Genomic DNA, 8382 nt, shown 5'->3' on the forward strand with positions numbered 1-8382 from the left:
AGACTCCAACTCAAAAAAAAAAAAATGTCTTTTTTTGAGCACCTGCTTTATGCCATAAGGAAGTGACCAGGTAGACTACATGAAATGATTGTGGATGGCTCTTCCATCCAGTGGCACCAGTGGCACAGCATGTCCAGTTCTCATGGCAACCCTGCAAAGTAAGTGGCTGTTTTACAGACAAGGAACAACTTAAAAAGGTGATTTTGGCCACAATCTCCTAGCTTAAAAAGGAGTTTCCAAACCAGGCGTGGTTGCATATGCCTGTGGTCCCAGCTACTCAGGAGGCTGAGGCAGGGGAAACGCTTGCACCCTGAAGTTCAAGTCCAGCCTGGGCAACATAGCAAGACCCCATATATCTGAAGGATAAAAAGTTTCTAGTTCTTCTGAAATCAATGTATTTTCATATTTTATATATATATATTCCCATATATACACTTTTTTTTTTTTTTAGTCTCTGTCACCCAGGCTGGATTGCCGTGGCATGCTCATGGCCATCCCAGTGTCGACCTGCTGGGCTCAGGTGATCCTTCTACCTCAGCCTTCCAAGTAGCTGGAACTACAGGCATGCACTACCACGCCCGGCTGATTTTTCTATTTGATGTAGAGATGAGGTCTCGCCAAGTTGCCCAGGCAGGTCTCGAACCCGTGGGCTCAGGCAATCCACTCACCTCAGCCTCCCAAAGGCGCGGCATTACAGGCTGAGCCACCGAGCCCAGCAGGCCCTTATATCTTATAAGTTTTCTTCTATTGACCCAGGGAAATATATGCTATCTCCATTTTATGGATGCAAAAGCAGGCCCAAAGTCACAAAACTAGTAAGTGACTGTATGGGAAACAGTTTCCTCTGCTACATTCAACATTTCTAACACTTCTGTGACCCAAAGTGTGGGGTTTTTTTTCCCTCAATCCAATCAGTTCTTCAGCTGCAGACACCAACTCAGTGTCCTTTAATTCAGTTATGACACTAGCCTACAGGCCCAGAACCCACTTCAGATGCCAGAAACAAGCAGCAGATTCCCGGGTACAAATGGGTTCCCATGAGATCCTCTCCTCAGGCTTACTGTAATGGCTCACAGAACTTGGTTCTGTGAGAGAATGCAAAAATACTTGAGTTTCCTGGCTTATCATACAGGATGTAATAGGGAACAGACACACAGCCATATCAAGGCATGCATGGTGCAGGGTCTGGGAAGGTCCCAGGTGCAAGAGTTACTGTCCCTTTGAACCCCTGCTTTAGGGATTTTTATGGAGGCTCCATCACATAAGCATGATCAATTATTAACTCAATCTCCAGCTCCTCTCCCCCAGAGGATGGGTGTGGGGCTGAAAGCTCCAAGATCCTGATCATGGCTTGGTCTTTCTAATGACCAGTCCCCATCCAGAACCCACCAAGCATTGCCTCATTAGAAAAAAAGATGCTCCTATCACCCAAGAAACGGCAAGGATTTTAGGAGCTCTGGTGCCAGAAAGGAAGACAAATGCATATTTCTCATATCACAATGGCAGACCCAGGATTTTAAACTTTCTAATTCTTTTTTTTTTTTTTTTTTTTTTGAGTTGGAGTCTCACTCTGTCGCCCAGGCTGGAGTGCGGTGGCACACTCACGGCCACCCCAGCTTCAACCTGCTGGGCTCCAGCGATCCTTCTGCCTCAGTTTTCCAAGTAGCCGGAACTACAGCTGCCTACTACCACACCCGGCTAATTTTTTTTTTTTTTGAGTTGGAGTCTTACTCTGTCGCCCAGACTGGAGTGCAGTGGCCGCTCCCGGCCACCACAGCCTCGACCTGCTGGGCTCCGGCGATCCTTCCGCCTCAGCCTTCCAAGTAGCTGGAACTACAGGCATGCACTACCACGCCCGGCTGATTTTTTGATTCATTGTAGAGATGAGGTCCCGCCAAGTTACCCGGGCGGGTCTCGAACCCGCAGGCTCCCAAAGGCGCGGGATTAGAGGCTGAGCCACCGAGCCCGGCTTAATTTTTTTTTTTTTTTTAATTATTGTAGAGTTGAGGTCTTGCCAAGTTGCCCAGGTTGGTCTTAGACCTGCAGGCTCAGTCAGTCCACTCACCTCAGCCTCCCAATGTGCTGGGATTACAGGCTGAGCTACTGAGCTTGGCCAATTTGATTTATTGTAGAGATGAGGTCTTGCCAAGTTGTCCAGGCTGGTCTCAAACCCATGGACTCAGGCAGTCCTTTCACTTCGGCTCCTAAAGTGCTGGGATTATAGGCGTGAACCACCGTGCCCTGCCAGCTTTCTAATTCTTACGTGCCTCCCTTAGTAGAAAAGGAGAATTATATGGTGAAACTCTTTAAAGAAGAGACTAAAGGTGGTCACCCTTCCTGCCTCATTCATGCACCTTACCATGAGGCCCATCTTGGAAGCTTACCTATCTCGTAAGATGGGCATCAGTACCTGTAGTTGTGTGGAGGCAGGAGTAGGAGGCTGGGCCTGTACTCGAATTCTTCCTGCCACGGGCTGCCTCTCCAAGTGCTGTCACCCAATCTGGTATACTGATAAGAATTTACTTGCAAGCTGTGCTCGGTGGCTCAGCCTGTAATCCCGCGCTTTGGGAGGCTGAGGTGAGTGGATTGCCTGAGCCCGCGGGTTCGAGACCCGCCTGGGCAACTTGGCAAGACCTCATCTCTTCAATAAATCAAAAAATTAGCCGGGTGTGGTAGCGCGCACCTGTAGTTCCAGCTACTTGGAAGGCTGAGGTGGAAGGATCGCCGGAGCCCAGCAGATTGAGGCTCCAGGAGCGGCCACTGCACTCCAGTCTGGGTGACAGAGTGAGACTCCAACTCAACAACAACAACAAAAAAACTTACTTGCAGAAGAGGTGCCTCTGCTCTAGCTCTCCCTGCCAAGTGTCTGCAAAGTTAAAAATCAAACCAGCCTTCCTCAGGAGTAAGGGAAGGACAGGAACCAGCAGGGACTCTGAGAACCCAGGCAGAGTGTGCCCTAGCTGGCAAGGCACCGGGTGGCCTGTGTGGTCCAGGTGAAGTCATTTCCATGCAATGGGCCACCTTTTGTTGAGACAGGGTCTCACCCTGTCACCCAGGCTAAAGTACAGTGACACGATCATGGCTCATTGTAGCCTCAAACTCCTGGGCTCAAGCAATCCTCCTGCCTCAGCCTCCCAAATAACTGAGATTATAGGCACCACCATGCCTGGATTTTTTTTTTTTTTTTTGGAGAGACAGGGTCTCGCTGTGTTGCCCAGGTTGGTCTTGAACTGACCTCAAACGATCCTTCAACCTTGGTCACTTGGTCTCCCAAAGTGCTGGGGTTACAGGTGTGAGCCACTGTACTCAGCCCTATTTTGTATTAAAGAGCATCTGTCTCCAGGAATACTAAGCCCCCTAATGGGGAGGCAGCAAGTGGGTGTGGTTAAATGTTAATGAACCGTGGACTGAAGGTAACACACTGATGGAAGACAATTTCATGAGAGTCAGATTCTTTATCTTAGACCTGATCCTCAAGTGTGGGCATGCATCACAGTTACCTAGAGGGCTTGTGAAAACAGATTGCTGGGCCCTCAGCCCAGCGTTCCTGATTCAGTAGATCTGAGATGGGGCCTGAGGATTCCCATGCCTGACAAATTCCCAGGTGATGCTGAGGCTGCTGGTCTGGAGACCACACTTTGAGGATCTTGCTAAAGTATGCTCCCCAGATCAGCAATATGGGCATTGCCTCAGAGCTTGTTAGAAGTGCAGAATCTTGACAGGGTGTAGTGTCTCACGCCTGTATTCCCAGGACTCCGGGAGCCCAGTGCAGGATTATTCAAGCTCAGAAATTCAAGACCAGCCTGGGCAACATAGTAAGTCCCAGTCTCTGTTTTAAAAATGTTTTTTAAAAATCATAGCCGGAGCCGGACTCGGTGGCTCAGCCTGTAATCCTGCGCCTTTGGGAGGCCGAGGTGAGTGGATTGCCTGAGCCCACGGGTTCGAGACCCGCCTGGGCAGGCGAGACCTCATCTCTACAATAAATCAAAAAATCAGCCGGGCATGGTAGCGCATGCCTGTAATTCCGGCTACTTGGAAGGCTGAGGCGGAAGGATCGCCGGAGCCCAGCAGGTCGAGGCTGCGGTGGCTGGGAGCGGCCACTGCACTCCAGTCTGGGTGACAGAGTGAGATCCAACTAAAAAAAAAAACAAAAAACCATAGCCGGATTCTCGACCAGCCTGGGCAACATGGTGAGACCTTATCTCTACAGTAAATCAAAAAATTAGCCGGGTATGGTGGCACATGCCTGTAGACCCAGCTACTCGGAAGGCTGAAGCGGAAGGATCACCTGAGCCCAGCAGGTCAAGGCTGCGGTGTGTGAGTGTGCCAATGCACTCCAGACTGGGCGACAGAGTGAGACTCTGACTCAAAAGAAAAAAAAAATCATAGGTAAGGCACGGTGGCTCAGCCTGTAATCTCAGCACTTTGGGAGGCCAAGGTAAAAGGATTGCCTGTGCCTAGGAGTTCGAGACCAGCCTGGGCAACTTGGTGAGACCTCATCTGTACAATAAATCACCAAAAAACTAGCCCGGCATGGTGACATACATCTGTAGTTCCAACTACTTGGAATGCTGAGGCGGAAGGATCATCTGAACCCAGCGGGTCGAGGCTGCCATGGCATTCCAGCCTGAGTGACAAGAGTGAGACTCCAATTCAAAGAAAAACTATAGCCGGACATGGTGGCTCATGCTTGTAATCCCAGCACTTAATGACTTAATGGGAGATGGAAGTGAGAGGATTGCCTTAGCCCAGGGGTTCAGCCTGGACAACATAGTGAGACTTTGTCTCTACAATAAATCAAAAGATTAGCTGGGCATGGTGGTACATGCCTGTAGCTCCAACTGCTTGGAAATCTGAGGCAGAAGGATCGCCTGAGCCCAGCAGGTCGAGGCTGCGGTAGCCATGAACATTCCACTGCACTCCAGCCTGGGCAACAGAGTGAGACCCCAACTCAAAAAAAAAAATTATCTGGGGTAATGGCATGTGCCTGTAGTTCCAGCTACTTGGGAGGCTGAAGCAAGAGGATTGCTTGAGCTATGAACACACCATTGCACTCCAGTCTGGGTGACAGAGCAAGACCCTGTCTCAAAAAAAAAAAAAGGAAAGAAATGCAGAATCTTTTTTTTTCTTTTTTTTTTGAGTTGAAGTCTCACTCTGTCACCGAGACTGGAGTGCAGTGGCCGCTCCCAGCCACCGCAGCCTTGACCTGCTGGGCTTCGGCGATCCTTCCGCCTCAGCCTTCCGAGTAGCTGGAACCACAGGCGTGCACTACCACGCCCAGCCAATTTTTGATTTGTTGTAGAGATGAGGTCTCGTCAAGTTGCCCAGGTGGGTCTCGAACCCGCGGGCTCAGGAAATCCACTCACCTCAGCCTCCCAAAGTGCTGGGATTACAGGCTGAGCCACCGAGCCCGGCCGAAATACACAATCTTGAACTCCACCTCGGACCTACTGAATCAGAGTCTGCAATTTAGCAAGTCTCCCAGGTGGTTCCTATACACACTAGAAGGCAGTTCATCCCAGACTTGCCAGTCAAGTAAATGCAGGAATGTTTAAAATGTAGATTCCTAGACTCCCCTTCTGGCTACATGGATTCAGAAGGTATGGGAGGACCCCAGAAACTGCTAAAATTAAGCCCCTTTGGTGAGTGTTATGGTCAGACCAGCATGGTAACTCCAGTTCATTGACCTCAACCCTCTGTTCCTTGGACAAGACTAAGCCACAAAGTCAAAGAAAAACCTTTTGCTCTGGGATCATGACGAGGCAGCAGCTGCTCCCCCAGAAACAGGAACTAGGGGACGGTGGCTCCTCCATGTTCTATGATGCCGTCAGAGGAAGCGAGTGGTGGTGAGAACCACAGCATCTGCCGACAGCCAGAGCTCCGAGGACCCGGCATGTGTGCCTCTGTGACAGCTCAAAGAGCCCGGGCCTTCTCCCCTGGCCCCACTGTGCTTGGGAGGTGCCCAGTCCAGGATCTGTAAGGAGGGTGCTGCTCTGGACCCATCCCTGGTGTACAAACTGCTGACCGCAGACAGATGCTGAGCTACCCAAGCTGACACAAAGAGCCTCTCTCTGAAGATCCTCCCAGGCCAAGAGAGCTCTGAGTGTCCTAGGACCAAGGGCGTGGGTGGACTTCCAGAAGGGCCCCAAAGCCCTAACCTGCCCGGCCAAAGCATGTGTCTCAGCGGAGCCCTCTTCCCAAGTGTCTGATGACAAGAAACCAGTGAGTATGCTTGCTTTTGCTTTCTGATGGCCTCATGACAGGTGAGGAAGCATGGTCTTCTCGGAGGCTGGGACTAGGCTTTGCCAGTGGGAAATAGCTCAAGGAAAGGTGGTTCTGTGGAGGCTGAGAGGGGTGGTTTCTGCGGGTCCTGGAAGACTCCAGGCCCCCTCCACCTGTGACTGCCTCCTAGAGACTCGCGTTCTTCCCTCCAGCTGGTCTTCATGCCGTCCTGGTGCCCTTGACTCTGGGCCTCTCCCTGTGCCACAGGGCTCCAGAGGCAGTGAACACGGGGGTTGTCACCTCTGAGGACACTTCAGCTTAGAGCCTCCAGTGCCTCTCCAAAGGGTGATATTCTCAGTTGAAAAGCGGGCAGAGTTCTCCCTTTAGCTCAATTTAAATTTGTCACTCTGAACCCCACCACTGATTAATTATCTTTATTTTTTTTTGAGTTGGAGTCTCACTCTGTCGCCCAGACTGGAGTGCAGTGGCCACTTCCGGCCACCGCAGCCTCAACCTGCTGGGCTCCGGCGATCCTTCCGCCTCAGCCTTCCGAGTAGCTGGAATTACAGGCATGCGCTACCACGCCGGGCCGATTTTTTGATTTATTGTAGAGATGAGGTCTCGCTGCCCAGGCGGGTTTCGAACCCGCGGGCTCAGGCAATCCACTCACCTCAGCCTCCCAAAGGCGCGGGATGACAGGCTGAGCCTCCAAGCCCGGCTCGATGATCTTCTTAAAGCACACACATGATGGTGGGCCCAGCTATGCACTCGCCACCAGTGTGACTGGAGAAGGTCGTCCTCTCAGGCCTGGTCATTGTAGCTGAAATGGGACTCAGGTGAGACAAAAAATCATTCTGGGCAGTGTGCTGATCTCAGCTGTCTTTTACGAGCCCCTTCCTTCCGCCACGCTCAGGTCCCCAGGAAAGTGCCTCATACGTCGCAAGTTGCTCAAATATGCATGTGGTTAATGATGAGAGTCTCTCTTAAAGCGTGTCCGCAATGCCGCCTCCTCCCAGGCCTGCCCACTACATGGTCTTTTTTTGCCCCCAGGAGCTCCCTGACCTTGACTTGACCAGGTCAGAGAGTGACAGGGAGGCTTCTAGCATGAATGTCCTTCCTCCCTCCCTGGCCCTCCCATCCCCGAGCTCCGCCTGCAGCAGGAAGAAGTCTCTGGGTCCATTGCAGTTGGTGCTTGTGGTCTCGATGAGGGAGAGGAAAGGAAACAAAGCTTCACCAAGCACCCACTCCGTGCCAAACTCTCTCTCCTCCCCACAATCCGGTGCAGTCAAGATTATCATCCCTCATTCAGAGACGCGGTTCAGAGAGTTTATGTGCTTTGCCAGAGGTCACACAGTTCGAACCTCCTTGGCTCGGGGTGATCACCTGGGCCACCCAAGGTCGATGTTCTCTCCCTGGGATTTCCTGGGCTCGGGTCTGTAGAGGTGAGCATGTGGCCTGTCCCTCCTGCTCAGGGAGCCAGGAAAGGCTGGGAGGCAGCAGGAATGCTGACCACCGGAGCGGAAGGGGTGCTCCAGCAGCTCCCGCATCAGAAACCCCCTCAGAGGCAGCAGCCCCTGCTCAGTCCCCTACAGCTGCAGGATCCCCATTGGCTGAGCAGGAAGTGGCCGTCCCAAAAGTCAGAGCCATTTCCGTGTGATGGGCCCATTTTGTGTTCAGGGCACCTTTCCAGATGGATGCTGAACTCCCCCTGGGAGGCAGCAGCAGAGGTCTTGTTATTTTCATGTGGTGGCAAGAGGCTGAAGAACAGAGACGGGGGTTCCCCCTCCGAGGTAGGACCTTTACTCCCGGCGGCACGGGCCCTGGAGGCGGCCGGAGTCACTCCCTGGCACTGAGGGACACCGTCCTCATCCGGCAGCGTGGGGTCCAAAGGCAAGGAAGGAGCCTGCGGTCAACCCATGAGCTCTCCAGGGTGGGAAGCATGACTATCGCCTCCCGGGACCCCAGCCCCTGGCAGGCACCTGGCACAGAGAAGAGTTTTGGCAAATCTCAGCTGAATAGGGCCACACGGTGTCATTGTGCCCTGTCTCTTCTAAAAAGAATGAAGAGAAGCCAGGCTCCGTGCCTCAGCCTGTAATCCCACGCCTTTGGGAGGCTGAGGTGAGTGAATTGCCTGAGCCCGCGGGTTCGAGACCCGCCTGG

Source organism: Carlito syrichta, unplaced genomic scaffold (genome assembly GCF_000164805.1).
Source record: "Carlito syrichta isolate Samal-C Ts95f unplaced genomic scaffold, Tarsius_syrichta-2.0.1 Scaffold242717, whole genome shotgun sequence".
In the NCBI taxonomy this organism is placed as follows: Eukaryota; Metazoa; Chordata; class Mammalia; order Primates; family Tarsiidae; genus Carlito; species Carlito syrichta.